The 26153-nt window shown below is 33.4% G+C and overlaps 1 long non-coding RNA gene across 1 annotated transcript in view; it reads left to right on the forward strand.

Annotated features, from left to right (window-relative positions):
• The window catches only part of LOC119634588, a 168566-nt gene that overhangs the window by 29471 nt on the left and 112942 nt on the right, over positions 1-26153 (forward strand). The window contains exon 2 of the long non-coding RNA XR_005246967.1: positions 5299-5340. This is a non-coding gene — a long non-coding RNA (uncharacterized LOC119634588). The remainder of the gene's footprint in view (positions 1-5298; positions 5341-26153) is intronic.

Here is a 26153-nt window from a genome sequence, read left to right on the forward strand (position 1 = left end):
TACAAATCCACAAACAACAAAACAAAGTCTTTTAGTTTCGGCTGATGATAATAATAATGATGACAATGATGATGATGATGATGATAATGATGATGATGATGATGATGATGATGATGATGTTCATCAATGATGATGATTGTAGTAGTGTTTGTTTAATTGGGACCCAAAGAATTTAGTAGAAATGCTAATTAGTCGAAACATAGTGTATCGATCGATCGATTGTTGGTTGAATCGCAGCTATCAAAGTCTGTTTTGTGTTTGTTTTTAGTTTTTATTTTGGTTGTTATTGTTGTTGTATTACTTATTTATTGATTTAGTTTATTTTAGTATGCGGATTAGTATTCATATTATCTTTAGCTCTCTCTCTCTCTTTCTCGCTCTCTCTCTCTCTCTATCTATCTCTTTCCTTCTCTTTGTGACATTGCTATTACCTTACTATAGTAAACTTGTAAATTTATTTATTTATATATATATATCGATATAGGTATATAGGAAAAGTATAATAATTTCATTGTTATATATGTGACACCCTTCAACAAATTATGTCCGCCGATAAGTCTGACTTGTTTGTTTAGACATGAATTTAGAATTCAGTCAAGAAATAGTTGACTAATTTTTAAATCGCTTTGCAAAAATCAATCATTGATCGGAAATTTCGGAAATAATAAACTCACTATACGATAACTTGGCTCAAGTATCTGATTTGATATAACTGATGATTACGGTTTTTTAACAAAAATAGTCATAGCAAAAAAAAAAAAAAAAAAAAAAAAAAAAACTGAGGGCATACACCATCTAATAGACACTATGTGTATTGGGTGAGTGTTCAAAATTCGCCTTAAAACATTTATTTACAGCTTGACCGCCTTAATTTTGGTTTTCGTTAAAGGGTTTTTTTCAATTTTCCTTTCCTTGTTTGTACGTCCGTTATTGTCTTTTTTTCTTTTTTTTTTTTTTTTTTTTTTCTTTTCTAGATCACTGACTTCTTGATAATTGGTTTCGTATTTATTGCCGTGTTTCTGTTTTTTAGTATTTAACATATTTCCAGGAAATCTTTGTTAATAAATTTAATATATTGATTAGATTTCGTTTTTATTTTACAACGATTGCTATCACAAGACAACTTAGCTGCAGTTGAAGTGATCATGAATATATTTTAAAATACAACACAATTAAAATTAAAATAAATAAGTAAAAAGAAAACAATTCTGGAAGCATTTTTTTTTTATTTTTTTGACAGTCAATAGTCGTGTGAAGACTTTTTTTTTATCATAGCATCAATCTAAGGATAATAAATAAAAAATTCCAATAACATATATAGAGAAATTTTCAATGATGAAGAGAAAGTCGAGCTAAATAAAGCTTTGATTTGACAATTTTTTTTTTTTTATTGTTATATAAAAGTAAAACGAAACCTATACAGTCTTCGAATCCGTCAGATTTTAAGCAAAAAAGAAAAGAAAAAAATATAAAATCACTTACAACTTTGTGTGGGCATGGCACATTGTTGCACATAAATAGTAAAGTTTTTCGTAAAGTAAATGCAAAAAATTAACCAAAACCCCACAAATTTTCCCTTAAAGAAACCGAGTCGCATACACTTTACATTGTGTTGCGGCCGTGTGCTCTAAGCAATTTGGGCAATTTTCAAAGTGCGTGCAGCGTGCGACTTCCAATATGTCTATGAAATTTGTAGACGAGAGGAGAGTATCAACAACATACACCACACATATGCATAGGCGGACAGACATGGCTTAATCGATTCAGAATTTCACGCTAATCGACAATGTATATACAGATGCCCTATTCCTCGATGGGGAGTATGAAACAAGAAAAACTTGAAAGTTTATATGGCACATTAAATGTATGGAATATTTGTAAAAAATTGATACGCACATATGGGATCGGCTGAAACTGCATCAACGCGTCACTGAGAAGTACAAAGAATTAGAAAAATCGGTCTAATCGAGTTCACATGTCTATTCATCTCGTGTCTTAAAGTATGGACCAGGGTAGAGAATTTTTTTAGTTGAAGAAAAGTTTGCATACTTTCTTTCAAGAAGTGAATGTACACACCTGCCGTTTAGAGAGCACTTTCATTGACGCACTCCTAGCTACAAGAAGGGATGCGCGCTTGAAAGAGGAACATTGCTTGCAAAATGGATCTTAAGACGATCTTCTGCAATCTGTTAAACTCCAAAGATATTTTCGAGTTTTAAGCTTTCAATATGTTATTGAATAAGCTTTAAAGAGCGTTCTAGAGACACATCCATTACGTTATGTCTTGACTTATAAAATAAAAAGACAATTAGTTGCTGAGATGGATTTTCAATCTTTCTTCTACCTTACGATAGTAAACGAAAAAAAAAAAAAAATGCAACCAAAGTTTATTATTATTATTGCTATTGCTTTAATCATTTTATTTCAATTACCACTACCGTTGATTGTCGTGATGAAGTGGCGCGCTTTATGAGAGGCACTCAAGTTAAAAAAAAAACGTATTTGTTACAAAATTAAATTTTAAATTTTTAATCGCTAAAAAAACCCTCTGATCTGGCTTATAAACTTGATTAACATTGATTAGCACATCAGGATAGGAATCGTCGTTATATCCAGGTATATTAGTTTTATCGTGATGTCTGGAAAATCTATCTAGCAGCTGAGGATGCTGAAACTAGTAACATTTGCCCGTGGTCGTATTCAGATATTTCTATCTATTTTTTACATTCTTTAGATCTTAAAAGTTGGAATTGAGAGCATGCGACATAAAAAGATAATGCATACATATTGCTTTGAATCACGCTTTACAGCTTTTTGATGACGTCGCTCTTTTGGAAGATTTATTGTACTCGTCCATGCCTCCAGGCCTCCAGTTCTAGGATTCTTATGAATCCCGTCACCTTCTTTGGATTGCAGGACCACACCGTGTCCGGCGTGGCAAAATGCTCGCCAAACGCATGATGACGGGATGGCAGGGTGGTTCTGGATCGCCTCATATTCACATAGAATATGATGGGACATCTTACTCGTCCCTTGGCAGTATCCTCATGGGTCGGTCTCAGACATATCCAAGTTTTTCAGATGTTACCAGGAGAAATTGTGATCACTGTAGAAACCCGTGACTAAAGACGAAAGTCGAATGGCCAGGCACCCGTATTAGGCGCACATAATTGTGCCTGCCTAGCTCATTCAGTGTTTGAAGGCACTCCAACACGAGCCTAAATTTTATCATTCGCTCCTTTAGGGGCTTTAAGGCGGCTTGACTGTTGGAGTAAATGCAGATTCGCTCTCTCCTCCAATGTCTTCTCAAGCATTCAGAGGCACATCCGGCGATTGCGTAGACATCTGCTTGCACCATGCAGACACTATTTCCAAATGATATGGCCTTCGCCATTTTTCAAGTTTGAATCGTCGGCGTGGCGTTTCCTTGTTTCCACACTGGATTCAAAAGCTTTCCCGCCCCAGCCCCATCTCGCAGGTAATTCTGTTGAGTACAATCGATGATCGATAGGTCTCTCCGGTGAAGAGAAAAATATATTCCGGTTCTTAAGCATGACTCTCCTTAAGGAGAGGAGGAACAACGAGAGGTAACAAATACTTAATAGCCCATCAGTAATACACGCCGTCCACGCCGTGTAAAATAGAGCGTCGCGAAATTCTATGCAGCTTAACTCTATGAGATAGCTCTCCATATAAATTTACGAACTTTACCATATCTTAATGGATAAGTAAGCGAATCTTTTTGCCTAAAAAAAAGGCCGTCTTATTAGATTATCCACAATGTGAATGAAAAGATAAGCGACTGAAAACTGTTAAAGTTAATGATACTTAAAAATGAATTTGTCATCTTACCTTTTAATCAGTAATCTAGACAATACAATATGTGTGTTGTTGTTTTTCGATAATGGGATTGAAACTTTAAAACATAAAATAGAAAAATTCACACAAAAATGTGTTTTCAACACAAAAACACATTAACATTCCTACCGCCATGTTGATTTAAAAAAAAAAAAAAAATCATTTCAATTTTTCCGAATTTGGTGATAAACTCCTTTAAAGGCATAACTCGTTTATACATAAACACGTTGATTAGATACAATTAAGAAAATGGAGTGTACGACAGCAAGTAAGTGAATGGACGTGAAATGCTGTAAAAGCTGCAAAGGGGAAGTCGAAGTTTGGCTAATTTTAGTTTGGACGACAATAATCGAAGACCAGTTCAAAATTCAATTAATTCGCTTCGTAATTATTGACAGAATTTGACTGATTTGATCATCTAATTTTTAATCCAGAGATATCTTACAGAATGGAGATCTTGCACGGGGTTTGCGGGTTCGATCACTAGGTCGACAGTTTTTAAAAGGTTTGAAAAATTGTCTGACGTTTGTCAGGCATCTACTCTTTTGCCCTTGAAAAACTAGTGTAAAGGAAGAACAATTAAACGAACGTAACATAAACAGAATGCATCGGTGGACACGGGATAACTTCAGGATCTTATCTTGAGTTATGGATTTAAACCCGATTTATTAAAAGAGTAATAGATACCGGTAGCCATTATTTTGACCACCCGTTCGATGTGAAGGTTTATTTTATCAGAGTAAAATATTTTATGTACAATAACAGACGCATCAAGGAATATGTATGAAAGCATGTATATGAACATATATGTTACAGGTATATGTTTCCGATAAGAAAAGAAATTATTTTTTACCAAAAAGAATCGAAAATCATTGTTAAAAAATTCCAATCAATTTCTGTTTACTAAAACTAATGAGTTATTAAACAACTGTGAACTACAAGGACGTCTAACGTTCTGAGGAGTACATGTGCTCAACATTATTTTTTAATTGTTGATCATTCCAGATGAGATTCTGGCCAAAAGATTTATCTTAAGTTCTATGAATCCGATGAAATGTCTGACGTATCTGGACGATGATAAATGAATAAATTTGTCAAAATGAAAACCTAAAAGGCCAGCGCAAATCTATATTTAAATTGATATCAGATTGATAGCTTAAGGCATCAATACTTCTCATTTTGATCCTCTCCTAACGTGTTTGAAGACTTTAAAAAGTACTGTGCTGGCAACTGAGAGCAATCTTCATGTGAAAACACTCACGATTCGTGCCGTTGACTTAATAACCATAACAATCAAAAATCAATAAATTATTTTGTATAAAAGTTAGGTGAATAGTAGAATAATATTAATATAATATATTTGAGTTAAGAGTATCAAAAATTCGATGCATTTTCACCTGATTTTTTAATTAAATTTTCTTTTCTTTGATTTCTTTTTAGGCTGCAAAAGGCGATGTCGGGGAATCGAGTTTAAGAAAACATGTAAGTGATTCTATAAAATGCTCTAAAATTTTGCCAATAATCCATTCATTTAGCGTTTTAAACAGACAACAAACCAACATAGAAAGAACAAAAAAAAAAAAAAAAAAAAATTAAATAAAATAAAAACACGTATTAAGCAATTACAAATTAACTTAATTGCCAACATTTTATTCGCGGTTTTCTAATGCAAAATATTTTAATTTAGACTAGATCGTGACATTAATTGTTTTGAATAAAACAACATTGCCTGGCGAACTTAGGCAAAAACTTTATACGCTCAGTGATCTCCTGCTGCTGAATGCTATTAATGCCTATATATGCACAATGCCAACGAAAACACGCATCCACACACACATATATATATATATATATATATACATATATATATGGAGACAAACACTTATGCATTTTATATTGTAAAGCATACGAAAGATGTTACTCTCCAAAAATGAACTAACTGCCTTGCCATAGTTGAGTTTTACATTTAAGCTACTGTTGAGTATTTCAACTCCACTCGATGATAGGCTAATGTATATGTGTATTTGTTTTTTTTTTTTTTTTTTGTAATTTAACAACCATTCGTAACGTTTGCTATTTACTATTTACTATTTTTTTGCTTTGCATTTCAAAGTTTATTGCATTATTTGCAAATTTGCATAAATTGCTTGTGTGTGATTTGTAGACATAGACAACATATCCAGCAAATAAATATAATTCCAATGATCTTGGGCATGATTTTGTGTTGTTTGTCTCTACGGCTGCTGTTATGAGTACATTAACTTTTTTATTTATTTATTTATTTTTTTTTTTTATTTTTTTGCATTTTTAACAATTTAGAACACTTTGCTTTTCCATGAGTCAATTTTCAAATACTTGCCTTGAATTTAAATTCATTTTGAAAACGTTCATGCATTTTCTCTTTTTTTTTCGATTTTTCATTTTATTTTAAGTCAGTTTGTTAAGTGAATTGAATGCGTTATAAGTTTTCCTCAAAATGCCGTCGGGATACGACGTTAAGGTTTTGCAAAATACTGATGATGGCGTAGAATGATCTGTTCGATTTTGTTCTTACCCGCTTTACACATTTTGGACATGGTTTTTTTTCTTTTTATCTATATGCATAAATATTGAGAATCTCAGGCACCGCACGAACTCTTAATCAGCCAGAATAGCTGTATGAGAATGCTCTAGTATATATATATATGAGTTTGTGTAAGGTAGAATTGGGACAACTTCCGTCCAGGTGAAAGTAAGGCAATAACATCAAAGCTTTGCCGAGGATCGCTTGAAATCCAGAAAATATTTAAAAAAGAAAAGAATTTATAGTCTATGATCTGTGTTAGTTATCCATCCTTGTTTGGTTTGTGCGATTTGATGACACTCTTGGTTCTTTAGTATAAAATACTTGCTGTAGTTATTTTCCAACTTTCAAGAGGATCGTTTAGAACTTTTATTGCTCCCATTAGTAAATGTATTAGAGCCCAAATGATGTGTGTAAAAAAGAAAAGACAAGAAAGGCAATTAAAATGTCGGAAAAATAGTCGGCTGCTAAATGTCCCTGTACAGTAGATAAGAATGAAAGTGACAAAGATCGCATTACATTATAGGACTGTGTCGGAAAATTTCTTCATATTGACATACCTTGGCAAGTCTACCTCATTTACTAGGCATCGGGCCAGACGTTTTTGCTAATTATATCGATTTCAATCTATGAAACGATTTGTTGCAGACCAAAAAACTATCGTGCGACAGCGTTACATTGATTATCACGCTATACCCGGCTAACTGTTAAACTTTGCACATATCATTAAAAACAGGAATTCATTTGCACCAACTTATTTAAATCTCTGATAATGGCCGTTTTGCTTTATGATATGAAAGTGTGGGTAGCAATAATCTTTAGATTCCAAAATAATAATACACTGATAAAGTGATTTATTGCAGCAACATTTTTTGCTAAAGCATAAAGTTTTTTATTTTTTATAATGAACGCTCGACAAAAACAAAATCACTATTATCAGGAAAAGCAATAGCATTTTCCAAAATTAACAAAAACAAACGAAATTTTACAAATTAGACAAAATTTATGGTTTTAATGGGTTTCCCGTACAACACAATTTATCCAAAATAATTGTTTACTTTGCTAGACAGAATTGTAAGAATGTTTGTGTTTTTGCCGTTTGTCTTAAGAAAGCCAAAAGCAAACTTGTTCATGTAGCATGTAGCAAGCAAAGGCATTTATTTAAGTTGCGGCATAATAACGAACTAAGGAAGTTAGTGGAAGATTAAAAAATCTAAAGCAACAAAACACACTTTTATATAGTTTGATCTGTCGCTAAAGACATATCAGCGTACTAGGTTTATGATATTGTCTGTCATGAGGGAAGTTTTCTTGAATTTGTAAAGTACTTTCTCAAATACGATATAATTTTTGCTATGACATTTTGATCGTATGTCTACTTAGATACAGTCGTGCTTTTTTTTTTTTAAAACCGCATGTATGATTGGATTATGCTCTTTATTAAAGGAAGGCATAAAGAAATCAAAAAATGTTTCTCTAAAATTGCCGTAACAAGTAATTTTTTTATAATATAGTAATTGAGAACGCAAAAGAATTTGCCAATCTATTCAAAGGACAAAAATTTGTTGAAAAAGCTTTGCTTTTCGTTCCAACCCCACAGTGATAAGTGATAATCTTGGGAAAAATAAAGGAATTAAAACAATAACAACTTCTTCGTTAATCCTTAATTCTTATCAATGACAATGTGCCGAAAGCGAGATCTTAATACGATTGTTTTTTCGTTTGTTGTTGTTAAAGAACAAAAGCTCTCATAGAACTACGTGAATTGAAACAAGAGTTATGTTTCACTCTCTTTCATGTACCTCACATTCGTTTGTTTATTAATTCAGAGCTGGTAACTCTCTATCGTGAGATTTATGTCAAATAAAAATTTTTCACGTGTAAAGCTGAGGTTTATAAATTTACTGTTCTTAGCAAATGGCGTTTTATAAAAGTGTTAAAAGCCCGGAAACTTATTGAAATTAATAAGAAACAAATTGTGTTAAGTGTATTGTATATGTAGTGCAGGGTATCAAAAATGCAGGTTAAAGTTTAATTCTATTGCTTGCTTAGAAGTTTTTATCTTTGGCGTAACAATTGTCTTCATCTCTGTGTCTCTACTTCATATATGAGCTCTTGTTTTTGCAAGATGTCTGTCGGCTTAGTGTATGCACGTATTAACGGATAGTCATTTTATTTTTATTTTTTTTTCTCTTTTGTTTTCTTATAAAGTAAACGGTTTATGAAACAACAAGTTGTGATTATTTTTTGTGGAAAAACCAATTTTATTCGTTAATTGAAAATTTTCGTCAATATTATATATGTATATATAAATGTTAGAGATATAAAAAGAAAAAAAAAAAAGTATTTTTATTGTCGTTCAGCCATATTCATACAAATCATTAAACAATAATAAAAATGGTTAACAAATGTGATTTTATGACATCTGTACATATGTATGTAATCAAATATCTACAACAAGCAGTAACGTAAACATGCATACAAATGTCAAATTCATTATTGGTCTAACTGGTTGACTGGTTAGTCGATTGGAAATTAAGTTTTGCGTTAATGCCCGCTGCTGATGAAGATCGTGATGAAGTTTGTTATAGTAAATAAAGAGTTTTTCTTGTTACACAATATCAACAGACTCATTCAAAAGAAAAAAACGCGACGCTCTAAAAACATTTAGAATGAACAACGCACACAACAACTTTTGTAAGAATGACAACAACATCAACAACAACAATAACAACAGCAACATTAATATCATAACATTTTTAAGTTGCTGGAGTTGATTTTATTTCATGTTTTCGTTTGTTTGTCGTCTTGTCATAAATGTATTTAAGATAACGTTTTGCTTTTGAGATGGTGTTAAAGAGATGTCTACGTGTGTTTGTGTGCTCTGTAGCATTGCATTTGAGTGGCAGTGATGATGTTTTATGATGGCATCATGTTCATCTTTTTTTCAGCATTAACCAACAGTCACTGATAATGATGTTGTTGCCGCTGTCGCTGTTACTATTCCTGCTGCTGCTGCTGCTGCCTCTGATATTATTTGTTTAAGTTTTACAACGAGTTGGGTGTTGATTACGTTTCCGTTTGTGAGAAAATCTAACATAATTATTATTATTGAACATTAAATATTAAAGAATATGTAAACAGAGATTTGTCGGACATCAAGTTTGGTTTGTTGAGGTTGTCTTTGTTGTTGTTGTTATTGTTGTTGTTATTATTATTATTGTTGTCAATGTGCTTGTATAATTTGCCCCTGGGACAAGATCATTTGTTGTTAAATCAAATTGATTATTATCCCGGCAAATGACGGTTGCTTGTTGTTCTCATTATTTGATTGTGATTGTCGTAGACATTAATTGGAACATGACGTCTTATCGAAAGGCACCAAGTGTGTACATGTGCGTGTATTGAATATATAAAAAAGTTTTCAATCCGTTTATGAAATTATTAATGAATTTATAGATTGGACAATAAGTTTTCTTTTTTTACAATTCTAAAAAACAAACGCTGGAATATTCAAGGTAAGTTAGTGTAAAACTTTATTGAAATTATTTTAAAAAAAAGTTATATTTGGAGAATTTCATTATCAAATTAATGTAGTTGACTTTCCAAAGCCTTCTCTAGCAGTTATTCTGGGCCAAAATCTATCTAGTATAATGAATATTCTTTATTCAGTGAATGCGTTTGGCACTATTCAAGCATAAAATTAAAAAAAAAAGAAGAAAAGAATGAATAACGAGAAGGTTTAAAATAATTTTCGTTTCTTCCCTTTAGAGACTAATATTAAAAATTTCTTTAATGACTTTTTCGAAAGTCTGTCTTCTTGTAAGACATACCTGTATAGAAATCTGTATACTTTCCGTTAGACGTAACAGTTGTTATTTTATTTGAAATGTCCAGAGGACGGTTGCATAGTCTTTTTGCTAACTACGTTGGTCTATTCCTAACTTCATGTTATACCTAACATATTCTGCATCCTATTATATTATATTAAATTTACTTATATTAGATTCTCTCAGCGCACTTTGCACTTTCTTAGACTGGGCTGGCATACGGTCTGACTACGTAAAGCTGTTTTTTTTCTTTTTTCTTACATTTAAGTTATTCTTTTTAATACCATATTGTTTCTTATTTGAATAATTGGACTCTTTATTTCCGTTTAGCGATTCGATATCTTTCTCGGTATATTTCGATTTGTAAACTAATCGGTCTGCCATCTCTTCCGTGAGAGTAATACATTTTAAAAACTATAGACTGAGCGAGTACTGAGAACTGAGAAGTGCCTGAGAAGCTTTGCACGTTCAGGCTATGAGTTTTAGTTGACCTTAGAGGAAATTAGAGGAACTGCCGTTTACCCAAATGAGAAAAATCTTCTTCTCTGCTCCTGTGAAATTCGATTTAAATGATACGAGCCAGGTTCTTAGCTTCTATCTTGATGACTTTGCCTATTTGAGAATTTAAACAAAAGTAAGATAAGAGAAAGGACTTACGGACACACCTGGCCAAATCTCTACTTAGAATCTAATGCTAATTAAAAAATTTTGTGAAGCCAGCTTATTATTACCATCCACCATACCATCTTACGATAATCACGAGATTAGGTATCAAACGCCAGCTTATTGTCCCGCTTCTTAGCCTGACAAGCTTCTATAAGAAGTAATATTTTTATTTCTTCAAAACTGTTGGCTTCTTTTAATTAAGAGATAACCGCTGTAAGCACTTTAGAAAAAAAAAAAAAACGAGAGAACAGAATTTGAAAACTAGGTAAGAAACTGGGCAACTAATCAATTGCTCCACTTTTATTATTAATTCTTCGATTTTATGTCAACATTTTTACTAACTTTACTTGCGAATTCCAATAGAAAATGATTTTCTCGAAGATTGTGTGTTTTTCCAAGCAACCGTCGGTGACTACGAAAATTTGTCCTCTCAATTGAAAACCTTTAGTACCACTCAACCGGTCCATAGAACAAAAGTGACTAAGACCAAAGCCTTAAAGCGACTGACAAATGCTACTTAAAAGTGTATTGGAGTTTCTGGTTTAATTTTGCTCAACCATTGCTCCGTAAACTTAAGCAAATTGCACAATTTAAGGGTTTGTGTGTGTGCTTGAGTGCTTAAAAAGATATTCTGGTCTAACTAGTGTGTTGAATTTCCCCTTTTCTGGCTAATGAAACCAGTTTTTCTATATAATTGAAACATGTTTAAGCCTTTTTTTTTTTTGCCTGCATTTAAGCAACTTGATCTCAGGTACTTATTAAGGCAAAAGTAACGCCTATAATATTTTTTGCGTGAACAAGGAGGAGCTTCCATTTAGCTTTGGCTAACTAAGCAAGCATAATTTCGATTTGTTGCATTTTATTTATTTTTTTTTTTGTTGTCTTTTCCTTACTTATGTTACGTTTGTGTTTTCTAGCCTTTCGCAGGTAAACACATGCAATCACGTTTTGCCAAGATGGTGTCAAGAGTTTCGCTAGTAAAAATGGTGGATTTTTTTGTTCGATCAAGTTTATATTACTAATACTACTAATACTACTACTACTGTTGGTGCTTACTGTATATCAAAGTATTGTTATTCAAAGTAGTCTTATAGACTTCTTGGCAATGGCTATACAATTGGATTTTCAGGAATTATTTCATCATTCTAGGAAATTGAATATAAAAGCGTTTATGTTAACAGACAGATAGAAAGACACAGTCACAGTCACAGTCACAGTCACAGTCGCAGTAAGAGCCGCAAACCGCAGCCATAGGCACAGGCATAAAGCCTTAGTCAGTCCGGACGAAAGACGGACATGAATGAAATGTTGTTAAGCTTGCCAATAACATGCCACTTATTGTGTAAAACGTATCAATAAATGATCTTGATGTATCAATATTGTATTTGTGTCTACACTAAATAAACACATATGTAGGCAGTTAAGTTAAGTTAAGTAAGTAAGTGTACGTTGAATCCAAAAATTGACAATTGTCTCAGCGGCAGTCAAGCAGTATTTTGGTTTAGGAGTGTGATTGAAGAATTCGTGGAAATTTCAATTGAGGAAAAGACTTGAAAGAAAAAAAAGGAAAAAAAAAAAAGGGTGGAATTTAAAGGTTAGTTCTCAACACCGCCGCCACCAACACCATTACCACTAACACAATAACACAATAACTATCATCGTCGTCATTGCCACCATTGCCACCATTGCCATTATAATATAACATACATACATATGTTTACATAAATGACAGACAGCTTCATTAGTTTTCGTTTCGTTTAACAATGCCGAGTTAAGATAAATTTAAATCACCATAAGGCGTTCATTTAAAAATCATTTTAATGACGCTATAGCTCTATAACAGAAAATTTTAATCATATTTCTATGATAACCTAAGGGTGAAATCGTTCGTAGAGACCGTTTTTAAAGTTTCTCTTGAATGCCAATTCAACTCTTATTTTCTGAATAGTTATAGTACAGTAAGTGCGACTAAATTAACTCATTATTCTAAATTAACTGTCTCACGCATATTTATTGTAAAGCTTAAACGCTTTCAGCGTTGAATGTTTTTATTATCCGCTTCGTTCGTTTAACAACCCCATATACTTTTCATGTCAAGTTTTTTTTTTTTTTTTTTTTTTTTTTTGCTTTTTTTCTTTTCACCAATCATTGTCTCTTTGTTAACCAATCAACCAACCAACCAAACCATATGCGCATATACGTACGTATGTGTGTAATCCAGGGTTTTGTTGTATTGCCCGACAACCATTACTTAAAAATGATGCCTCATCTTCGTCATCGTGATCGTCGTCGTCATCATCATCATCATCATCACCATTATCATTATCGTTATCGTTAAATGCTTTAAACTTTAAAATTATCTTGTTCAAATTACAAATAACACGAACATGCGGCAATAAAAATTTTTAACGTACAACGAATTACTGAAATGAAACTAATGATTGAGCTCCAGTAACAAAATGAAGTTCTCAATACAGTGGGCCGTTACCATGGAATGTTTAGAGGAAAACTTGTTATTGGAAAACCGAACGTGGGTTTCGTAAAGTGCTTAGCAAAGATTATGAACTTTTTGATTTGAATCTAAAAACAAGTCATGGACAGCTTCTTATGAAAGTAGATGCTTATTTCAAGTGAAAGGTAAAAGAAGGATATCGTCTTCACATTACCGTTTCGAAAGTACAAACTGCCTTATGAGGTTATCTATGTAAGCATTCAAGTTTTGGCGGTTGCCATAAAAAGTGAAACGTTGGTTAGACGTCGCGCAATATTGATTTTAATCAGAAGAGGGAATGTCTTCTCTTCTCTCATCCTCTTCATTCTAAAGGATTATCCTATAGTGCTATGAAACATATTGTGCCAGTATTTGCTGTAGTAATCGGCGTTGATATTAATGGCTCCCCTGTCTTGCATCATAGTTTCATCAAAGACTGCACTTTCTTCCGATTTAATCTCTTCCCACTCTTGGCGCTTCTTTTCTTTTATTTTTTTTTAGCATAAACCTCGAATTATTCAAAGCAAAAATGTTACCTATATTTTAGCGAAAAGGTGGTAAATATAATTCTTTCGAGATTATATATCTTGTGAGTCCCAAAATAGCAGAAAGGGCTAGTGTTACGCCTAAGGGTTTCCGGGTTTTCTAACGTGATCCTCCTGAAGAGAAAGATATTAAAATCTCTTCTATTTAGATCTATAAAAAGGTAAATAACCTGAAAGGAAGCCTAGAATCGTCAAAAATTCATAATAGTAACACTTTGATGGACTTTAAATTCCGAAGAACATTGACGCATCATTTACCTTGTAAACTCTAGGTTTTGCTATATCAACATTGAAAGTCTAAGCGGTGCGTAGCTATTTTTTGCCCATGAACTGCCTTTCATCGTAAAAAAATATTGAAAAAACGAAAAGGAATATTTATTACGTTACACTAAATCATTTGAAAACTAGTTGCAACTACTTGACCTAAACTAGATTTTCATAAGAGCTTTACAAATATTTTATTTAAAGATAGGCTATGCTGTCATGTCAACGGTCATGTTATTTTGTTAACGGAAACATGATTCTTTTATCGTCAAATTATGTTTTCGGTACATCTCTCTTAAAATAACATGAGGCCATAGGGCTTCGCTGATCTTGAAATGGCAAGAAGTAAATCCTGCAGAGACAATATCCTGTTAAGTGTAAAACAGAAGAACATTTGAATGAAAACTTTGCATAACTTGCAAACTGTAGAAGATGTGTTGTGAAATAACATCAAAAAAGGGTTCTCCTTCGTACCACAAAGTGAAGAACATATGTCCTTAATGAGTATCGAAGACAAGAGTAGCAAGTTCACTATTAGCTAAAATCTACTGGTTTGGTCTTTAGTAGATCCATAATTTCGTTAAAAGTTTCGAGAATACGAATCATTTTCCCGACTGCAGGGCCGTCTGTTTATCTCATGAAAAGTAAGCTTAAAAGCATTTTAGTTAACTTTCGTAGAGGATCTAAAATATCAAAGCCTACTGTACGTTTGCGAGCCTTTGCAATGCACGGGCGAACTAAGGGAAAAATAAAAAATGTTAATTGCTGTCAGATTTGATGGGAAGCTGTAAAACAAATTTTTAGGAGCGGTCTCGCCCCGTTAAAAACTCATCTATGTTTGCGTTTTATCTTCGCATTTAGCTTTTTGAGTAGCGCTTCAATTTGTGTGCGTTTCATTTTAACGACTTCTCTCTGCACTGCTATGCAACAATCAATAGCGGGATTATATTCGGTTGGCAGTTTTATGTTTAAAGTATAGAAAAAGAAAGGAAGTAAAAATTTAATGCCGTTTCATTTGTTCAGGGCATATGTAGTGGAGCTCCGTTTTTATTTGTGTACGATTCTACATGATATATATATATATATATATATATATATAGGCGTTTATATTTATACATATACGTATATATGTATATATATATATATATATATATATATATAGAATCAATATACTTATAAACATATATTTAAATATAAGTATTTCTGCATATATATAAATGTCTTAATTAAAACTTCTACAAGCATCAGTTGGGCGTTAACAGGAAGTGGAAAATTTCGTTAAAATTACAGAAGAATTTTCTGCCTTCGTTGCTAATAGTAATAATAATAATAATAATTTTTTAAAATCTCGCTTCGTTTTTGCTTTATTCGCTTACATTGATTTAGTTATTTGCAAGAACAATGAAACAAAAAATAACAATAAAAGATTTACTTATTACTTTGGCCGGGTGTCGGTTCCGTAAATGGTCATTTGAATTTTCGAGTTAGGGTATAACTAACAAGGAGCGGCTTTAAGTGACTTTTTAACGAAGTGCTCGAGAGAGTGGCACCTAATAATAGACTAATACATTAAAATATATGTTTATTAAAATGGCTGATGATGGCAGTTATTTACGATCAAGTTCGTAAACAATTGACAGAAAAAGTTAAATACGATAATAAATAAGAAGGACAATTGTATAGCCAATGCAGGAAATTTTAGATTCATTTCGTTTGTGGTAAATGTACGTAAATCGTTGAGCTACTTTCCCCTTCCAGCTGAAGTAAAATCCGTGATTTTATCAAGTTTACGTGGAGCGGAGCTATAATAAAGAAAGCACCAAAACTCATAGGATTCACACTGTATATAGTTTAAGCAGATCAAGAATCGACCAGATTACTAATGCTTGACGAATTAAAGCGAATTCCACGCCTACACTGACTACCATGAAGTAGGACACCGCACTAATTAAATCGTGGGAGATTTGAAGGATTTTAACTTCGGATTGACTAAGTTCGTCCCTCACTACCCCAATAGCAATTTGTAAAGATTACGATCAAGGCTTCGAAGGATCAAAGCGATATGGTTAGTGTACCCGGCACGCTAGAGAAGGTCTAAAGAAAGCATAAGTTTTCTCGGAAGAAATGCTTGACGAACGTTGAGCTCTATTTAAGTAAAGCTAGGTCCGCTTGCTTAAGGGTCCTTATAGTACAAAAACGCTATGGGTGTGCTTAGTTAGACCAATACTTGGCTATGCCTCTGTGTGGTCACCTTCCTATAGGTGTTATGTAGATTCATTTGAATCCATTCAAAAGCAATTCTTGCTCTTTACCCTTTTAGGTTGGGAAACGCTTGTCTCTCTGCCTCTTTATGAAAAAGGATTGCTTCTGTTATCTTTAACGTCATTTAATTTTCTTGGTGTTTCCTTCTTAATTAGGTTAATGGTACTATCGATTCGATGAGATAAGCTTCTCTCAGCACTATATTTTCATTAAGCTGAGTCATTGTAAACATAATTATGAGCTGTTTAAGAGTTTTTTGCCAGAAACCTAAATAATGTCTATCACTTAATCTCAATATCCGACGCTTTAAAATCTTCCAAACTACTATGCTTAGTACGAACGATTCGCCTATGTCGTATTTAAACTAACTTGCAATCTTAACATCTTATTATGACTTGAAAATGAGCTGGTGTTGTTTCCTTTTATCAGTTGTCAAGCTTTTCCATGTTTGGAAGGGAGTGGATTCGCGGTTCACTTGACGACGGTGGAAAATACAATTACACATCTGGCCAGATGGAAGTAACTCACAACGCATTATTCCCTTGCAACTACATCCATATACAAAGTATTACTTTAAATGCCGCCGATTTGAGCTTTGCCATCATTTTCTCGACGGTAGGCAGATGGAAATTCAGTGAACGAAGTCTTCTACCATTAATTCCTATGATATCCACATATCGATGTTATCTAGTACCCAGCTTGCTAATAGTCAAGCATGTGCAGTTTTTTAGTCAATGTTCGAAGGTTCCGTTGCAATGCCGTAAGATGAAATTGTCGCTATAATCCCGAGAATTCACGCGAGGAATATGCTTGAGAAGAAAAATTGGAATAACAACGAGAAGTAAAGTAGTATAACAGAACGAACAGATGTCATTAACTTCTAACGTCAAGACAGTTGTGAATATATAGTTGGTTTGCTTGTATTTTTAAATTCATTGCAAGTTAAAATAAAAATTTCCAACATAACATATGGTCTATAACTATATATAACTATTATTATATAACTAGTATATAACCGTAGCCAACGATCCGCGTAAATGTTACAATATTTTAATTTCTTGGCTATGTTTAGAAAACGTTGTCGTTTCAATGGTGATGATGGCAATGGCGATAATAGTGGAAATAATTACTCTTTGTTCAATAAGCTGATTGGTTCTTGCAATTTCTTATTTGGTGACAATAGCAATACAAGTTAAGAAATTCAAGTAATGCAAATGTCATTGCTGCTCACATCTCGTTTTCTGGCAGTGTGATATTGGCATATGTGTTGATAGGTCTTTCAATTTAAATGAAAGGTTTTTTTACCGTTCTAGACCAGTCAGATGCATGGACGTGTTGAGAACGTTTCGCAAGCATGCTTTGGATTTACAGGAGAAATGTGACTTCCTGGGCATGCCTATTGGCAAAGTGATGAGTTCATGCAAAACCTAAGGGAAGTTAACGCTCATTTACCAACTGTTGAATGCGATCGCCTCGCTAGGCGGATCCATGTTTTAATAGACTTAATGGTTACCAAGGATTGATCTACAGCAGGTTTACGATATTTGTTTGATTCGATTTGATTTTTCTCCTGAAACCTTTATATAACTATTTGTGCCCGCAATGAGAATCGAAGAATATATCACAATTTTATATCTGACTATATATATATTTTGTAAATAAATGCCGGATAACTTAGATCTTATGCTCATCAGTATTGAAAACTCAAGAGCTTTTGGTTTCGCAATTGCTTCAGCTTGTGCAAGACGATCCAGTACAGTCAATCGTCTGTCGCTGATTCTAAAATAATATTAAGAAAGAGGAGTTGAAGATGAGTTCCTCGCATATATTATGAAAGTCATGATCTCAAGATCTCCCTGCAGAACTCATTGCACTCCCACAAAGGTTGATTTCCCTCGCAACGATCGATATGAACTTTAAATTGCTTCCGTTATCAATTAATTTTTTTGGAAATGAAGCGACAAATCTTATCAGTGCCAATTCACATACTTATATATTTGGAAATGGTCGGCTTTGGCACATCTCTGTTCACTTTTTCCATTGCATTTCAGTTCTAGATTCTCTCCATGCAAAAACAAAAAAGAGGCATAAAAGCTGCCTGCTATCTGGAAATTACAGTCACATATATGTGAGTTTTCTTTAATAGCATTTGCAAGCTATATATAATGTAACTACAAGACAATATCGTTCAATTAGTTAACAATAAGGAAATATATATTTTTTTTATTTAGAAGCAGAATTAATATGCAAATATAACTATCTAAAATAAAAGTGCTATTAAAATACTATTTCAGCTCACGTTATTCTACCTTTGTAATCCGCGTTAATCGTGTTCTATAATTACGCTATCATTAAAGCACTTAAACGCGACGTAAAATGAAATTTGCAAAGTGTTTTTCGTAAAATAGTTAGTATAGTTAATGTATATAGTGTTTTTTTGTTGTTGTTGTTGTTGTGTCTTTATAATTACATTATTTTCATTATAATTAAAATGTTTTATGGCTACAAAATAATTATTTCCGTTAAAGTTTAAAAGATAATGTATTCATTCCTCAAGTTGCTTTCGATATACATTCTACATACATTTCTTCTCCCATTGAAATGAAACTCTTCGGCCACAGTTCTTCATCTTTTTAACATTCCGCTTACATATTTCAATGTTTCTCAACATCTGAGGCGTTAAGGCAGAAAAATTGTCTTAATTGGTGTACACACATATATATGTATATATATACATATATATATTCTGTATACATATGCATAAAAGTTCCTATTCCTTATCGTTCAGCCAATGCTTGGTTCTTTCTTTGCATGGATTTCTTTCCAGTAAAAGTTGATTAGAGGAAAAGCAATAAAATTTTTTGGTAATCATTTGTTGCATTTATTCACTGCGAACAGAAACTTTTACTAACAAAAAAAAAAACCGCTTTACTCCGCCCAGTAACCTGGTATCCAGAACTTAACGTTTAAATAACATTTTGCTGCAAATGCTTATTGTCTCAAATTAAGGGCGATTCGTTAGCGCAGTGTACCACGATAAGGAAAATAAAGTTATAATAATAAATATATATATATATATATATATATATATTATTATGTAAGGTGTGTGAATGTGCACCTAAGGTATAAAAAGATGGGAGTAAAACAGAATATACTCTAAACGGTTTTCAACGAAAGCTTTGGCAAGAATAATAATGAGCGCATTGATGATGAGGGAAGAGTGCTTACACTGTTACAGCAGCAAATAACCTATTATTTGGACTAATAAAAATATGATCAGAGGCATTATACTGAAGCCAAAGAAATTACAACATTTACGAAATTGTTGCTGTTGCAACTCTTTAATCTTAATATCGCTTGAAGGTAAGATAAAGCTAAACGAAAAACAATAAGCAATTGAGGCTATCAAGAAGAATACACCGTTTGTGCTGATATTTGCAAGTAACGGCATGACGGTATAAAGTGTTCTTAGGAGTGTGTGAGAAAAAGGTAAAAACAGAAATATAAAAAAAAAAAAAATTAGAAAGAAATTTTATTGAACTTACTCTCGATAATTACCCCACCCCACTTACTTATTGTTGTTGTTGTCTTATTATATATATGCTTTACCAAAGATAATATTCGCCTTGAAGTAAGAATTTGACATTCATCGCAGCAAATAATGTTTGCAATGAGTTTACATATGGTTTTGCGAAGCAGTCTTTCACACTTTCGATTAATATCTTCCTTAAGATGTAATTTGTGTACGGATGCGCTTGTGTACGGATCGCAAAACATCGCCTGAGTGGATGGTCATATGCAAAAAAAAAAAAGAAAAAAAAATTAAAGAAATGAAAGGGCCTTGTAGGTTGATCTTTTAGCAACATGTTGCTAACCACGTCCAAGAAATTTTAGAAGCCCTGCTATCCCGGCTCTAGGCCGTTGGCGCACCTTCCTTCTTCTCACTAAGACCTGTTTTAAGCGGCGATTTGTTGTCACGCTAAGTAGCGCTTTTGCTTTTGCTACGACAACAACAAAATAAATCCTTTTACGAACAAACACAAAAGGCAAAGTATCATTCCGACAATGGACTTATGTAGGGTCAAAAAAAAAGAGAAGAATATAAAGTTAATAATAAATCAGCAATAAATCTGGATCTTTCGAAATCTCATTGATTTAATTCTTTAAAGCTTTTCTAATATCAAAGGATGGTAAAGGTATCAAAAGTAAAGGACTTTCCAGACGAAAGCAATTTTGATACGACCGAAGAATTTTGCAATTATTCTTGCGTAGCCCTACTGCGTTTCGTACGCTTCGCATTTATGCTTACGACATCTCCGCCGATTAAGAAAATTAAATTATTCGCAATGTGAGTATAAAAAATGTTATTGATAAATGTTTTGGAAATCCGCGAAAGCGGAATAAAAACATGTTTCGCATATGGAAGCATCCGTTTAGAAATTAGCAATTATTGTAAGCTTGTGTGATTTCTGGCATCTCTGCCATCATAACCTTTAACAATTAATTGCATATAGATCGGCAAATGTAAATCTTGTAGTTTTTTTCTGGCTCAGCCGCGGAAGATTTTGACATGAATCGTTTACTATGCAAAAATTTTCAATTAAAAACTTTCAATAGCTTGACTATTTTTTTGTTGTCTTGTCTTGCTTATGCAATCCATATATGACAAGCGGTTATATAGAAAGCAACGTTACGTTGTTGGCTTTGTATCTCATACCATCCGTATGGCATCCGTAAACAAGGTGAGAACAATTTATTTATGATTTCATTTCATACTGTCTCTTATTCTCTATGCATGTGCAAATGTATGTATCTGTATGAATGGGTGTGTGTGTGTGTGTGTGTGTGTTTGTGTGTGTGTTTGTTTGAAAATAGTAAAAAAATGAAAATTGTTCATAGACATATCATATGTTTAAAAGAGTTGTTTACACATGTGTAGGTGTGTGTGTGTGTGTGTGTGTGTGTGTATACATGTGTGCGTATATGATATCAAGTATAAAAAAAAAGACATTTAAAAAAGAAAAATGCTGTACAACACTACAAACAACTGACAGGAAATTAGTTTCCATTTTTTTTTTTTTTTTCTGTGCTCGTATGTTTATGGTGATGAATGAATAATGCTTCGACAGGATAGCTCTTCAATTTCAATATTTTTTCCAGCTGTTGTTTCCATTGTTATTTTGGAAAATCGACAACAGAACGACTACTCGCCCACCCAATAACCGATCCAATAACGCCGCCCCCAATCGTTCTATTCAATTGTATTCTTTTCGATGTGCTGTTGGATAAAAATAATTTTTTCCATTACAATAAACCCTCATCATGCTATTCTTCTTCTTCTTCTTCTTTCTCTTTAACCACCCACACTCATTCACTCGCTTCATATTTCTTTTGGATTGTTCAGCGCCAATAAAAAATGTAAATGAATAATAAATAAATAAAAAAAATAAAATAAAAAAATGTTGTATTAATAAAATATATCTCCTTTCACACACAGAAGCACATTATTATATAGCATCGACTTTATTGATTGTGTTCCTTTTGATTTAATTTGATTTTATTTCATTGTTATACCATAAATTGTTATATAAATATAAATATTTCATAAATGGATGGAGGATGAGGAAATTCTAGTAAGTTGGAAGTGAAATTTGGATAACATTCCTACATGATAAATACAACACAGTGCATCAACTGTTGTTTTGCTTGCTAGATTCTAGAAAAAGAAAAGGAAGAAGATGAAGTCCAATGTGCCAGCGGACCGAACACTTCTTCTCTCTACCGAGGCTGCTGGCGTAGTTGAAAAAGTCGTTCAAGTTTTCTTGCTTCCGAGAATTTGTCGTTACTACTGTTGAGCTATTTGACGAATCGCTTGAACTAAGCATCTCTCTGCCGAATTAGAGATCTTCAAACGTCCGTTATAGTCTAATGAAAACGAAGCAATAAAAATTTTTATGAGATGATTGCAACGCTTGGGCATCGACTGCAAGATGCTAAGCGAAAAGCGCCCTTCCACCTCTGTCCTTAGCTAAATAGTCCGGCACATGAGGAAACTACTGCCGGTTAATGGTTGCTAGGCCCGTGAATGATTATATAACAAGGCACTGTGTTGAGTAGCCAGGATGAGTTAGATTAGTTGAATCAGTGTAATATTTAATCTTACAACTTTTTTTCGCTCGATGAAACGTCTTCTGTTTTCGATACTTGAACGGATTGAATAATTGAATCATTGGGAAATGTCAAAACATTAATATGTTATATTTACTACTCGGGAAAGTTTAAACCGCTTACTACTAACACTTCAGTTTTTGTTACAATTGGCAGTGGAAAGTGGATTTTTTCTAGTCATGTAATATGTAAGTTAACAATTTTATATTGAAATCTTTTAGGCAAAGTTTCCGACTTTTTTTAATTCGCTTATAAACATTCTTGCAATTGAAAAGTTGAAAAACTCTAAAATTCCTTCAAGAATTGAAAGCACACTTTCACAGACAATTCGATGCTCGCTTTCGAACGCCGAACAACTTTAACTTAACTTATTATTTGATTTAGATGGTGATTCGAAATGTGATTTTCATAAGTAAAATAGTTTGTAAGGCTTTTGAGGAATAGAAGGTATTTCGTCGCATGCTACTTACTTACTATCTGAAAGCTTTATCGGGCGCGCTGATAATAGGTTGTTGCAGGAAAAAAGTCTGGCTTGCAATATGCGAAAATCTACAAAGTCCGTAGTTCGGACTTGAGAACAAAAGAACAATAGAATATCTTCTAAGAATACAACACAATATCTTGGAAACAAGTGATTTTTGCCGGGATACGCATGAGTGCCAGCTGCCTAGGGGCAACAACATTTGCATTTCTAGGAGACACTTTGCTTCAAATTCTTAAGGATCTATCCTATTCTGATGTTAAGGACTCTAAAAAACTTTATCAGGGAAATGGAAACACTATGTGCCTGTTCTTGGTTCTTAAGCACTATAATTTCAGCTTGATGTGAAGGCTATTGACTGCGTAAGCCAGATCTAAGAGCAACAGCAGCTATTTTCCGAAAAGACTCCATTGGTTCGATCAACATGTCGATAGAGACAGGCTCCCTTATAATAGCTACAGTGTTTGCAGCAGAAAGCAATCGCCTGCCTCTCTCTTTCTCCCTCTTCGAGCCAAGAGTACAAAAGTAACTGAGTGGTATCTTGAGGCACAAAAATAGTTTATCCAAATCGAAATCGAAGAGATGGGTTTTTCATGCTCTTCCTACTTTGCTCATTCTCCAGAATTTATGCATCCTATATATGTTTCTGCTGCAAGGAAGAGCCGCCCTGCTCCGTAGTCTAATCTAGGAATTAAATTAAAATTTGAAGGAAGGATCAACAAACTGAACTAAAATGTAAAATTTCATGCTGGGAGATCTACTCGAACAGATGAAAGGTCGAATCTTCCACTATAGGCTGTAAACGAGTACAGTCTTGATGGATTCGGTAGTTCGTGGGATCCACAATTAATAGCGGAGGGCAGGAAAACTTCATTTCAATGCAGTTATTAAATCTTAAGCGACAACTCTGTAACAATGATGTTGTATTGCGCACGTTCTCCTTGCTTGACTTTCAAGTTTTTGCTTTTTTTTTTTTTTAAAAACATTACCATCCCGTATAATGTATGTAAGGTATTCATATGCAATTGTTTGCATGTGTGTGTGTAATCATTAAAAGCATGATTTGTAATAGAAGCATTTTTACAATATGTTCACACTTCAGCGAATCCTGTCTATGTCTCTCTCTCTCTCTCTTTCTCTCTCCATTCCTTTTCTCTTTTTCATCCTTTCACTCTTTCCAAACTGATAAACAAATCGAAACTAGCTAAACACTCCCTACTTCCTACCGCAATCTTTAGGCATTAGTTTTCTATTTACTTTTAGCTTGGCTTCAGGCTGTCTGAATGGAAGCATGACTTTATTTCGACCAAAAGAAAAAAAAAAAAAAAAAGATTTTTTTTTTCCTCTTTTACCTACAAAATGCTTTCGCTGTGATCTTGTAATTGTTTAGCAGCGGTAATCGTTATGAAGGCAGACGTTTGCGCTTATAATTGTGCCTATCAACCGTGCACTTTGTTGGCTGGTGTTGCTGTTGTTGGCAACGATGTTGCAAACAAAAAAAAAAAAAAACAAAAAAAAAAAAGAAGCAGTGTTTAGCGCTTAGCACTTTTATTCGTAGCGCGTTTACAATATTTTAACTTTATTACCAATTTTTTGTCTTCGAGTAACTCTTTAGTATGAAACTTTTATAAATAAAAACTAAGCAAAAAAAAAATAAAAAATTACAACAAGAACACTAACAGCAAAAGAAGCGAAAAGAAAAAGCTTACAATACAAGACAACTTTAAACTCCTGCTGGTGCAACATGAGTTAAGGAGCTAATGTTTTGTGTATTAAAATCGTGCCGGTAACTCACGATTGTATCGCGTTTTATAGTAAACTTCTTGATTCGAAGCCAATGTGACGTCAGTTTCTATTTTTCCCTACATAATATAGAAGAACAAGCAATAAGCTGCAGTTTTGCAGATTGAAGCTGGTGTTACACTGCTTATAAATGCTTTTTGTTTGCATATTGTTCTGGTTGAACGCTGACTGCGGAGAAGAAGGTGGTAGTCGTGATGGTGGCGGAAGTTGTGGTGACGATGTGGTACAGCAGTGCAGCAGTGCAGCAATGCTGCAATGCTGTGCAGCTCGGCCTGCATAGTAACAACTTAATTTACTTTTATAGCACGAGGGCGAACAAAACAGTGGGTTCAAAAAGGAATTCCTAGCATTTGCTCCTTTCTCAGGCTTTCATATATTGGCATTGACTTGGTCTATGCTCTGCGTCAGTGTTGCGAAACAAATCGTTAAAACTTTCATGAATTTTTCCAAAAACTATAAATCGTCCTAAGAGTGTTACAATAATATCTAAATTTATTTAAATATTTATTTATTTAAAAAAATGCATTTTGTTTTTTTTGTTTTTTTTTTTTGTTTTTCTCTATTCATGTCAGAAATTTGTTGATTTCTCTTTTAAAGTCATTGTAACAACTTGTTTTCAACATTACCGCTTCATGATTTATCGGGTGCGTTTAGAGTTTGCATGCAAAAAAATAAAATAATAAAATAAATAAAAAGAGAGAGAGAGAGAAAAAAAGAAAAAAGCGAAAAACTAAACAACAAGAAAAAGCAAAAGAAAATAAAAGGCAAAGTGGCCAATCTCTGGAAAATGAAACTGAATGCGATTAAAATTGATAATCGCGCCGTTTAACTTACTTAAAACTTGAGTTTCATTGCCATGATCTTAAGTACACTGTTGCTCGAGAGCAGCCATGAATTTGCATACATTGAGCGATTCTATAAGATAATGTGGTCACAACACTCACAACGTTTAAACATATTGCGGTACACAAGCACAATCATGCATGCTGGCTGGCTGACAGGCAGTTAGAGGCGGACAGCCAACTAAGCTCCGCTTATTCTGTTACATAGTTTAAACAAACAATGATCCTTATCTTTGGAGCAGGCATGACTACTCATGTCGAGTTGTTGTAGAATTACCGCTGTTGCTTTGGCTGTTGCTCTTACTGCTGCTGTTGTTCTTGTTATTGTTCTTATTGTTGTTGTTGTTGTTGTTGTTGTTGTTGTTGTTGTTGTTGTTGTT

The sequence above is a fragment of the Glossina fuscipes genome, unplaced genomic scaffold (genome assembly GCF_014805625.2).
Source record: "Glossina fuscipes isolate IAEA_lab_2018 unplaced genomic scaffold, Yale_Gfus_2 3, whole genome shotgun sequence".
Lineage (NCBI taxonomy): Eukaryota > Metazoa > Arthropoda > Insecta > Diptera > Glossinidae > Glossina > Glossina fuscipes.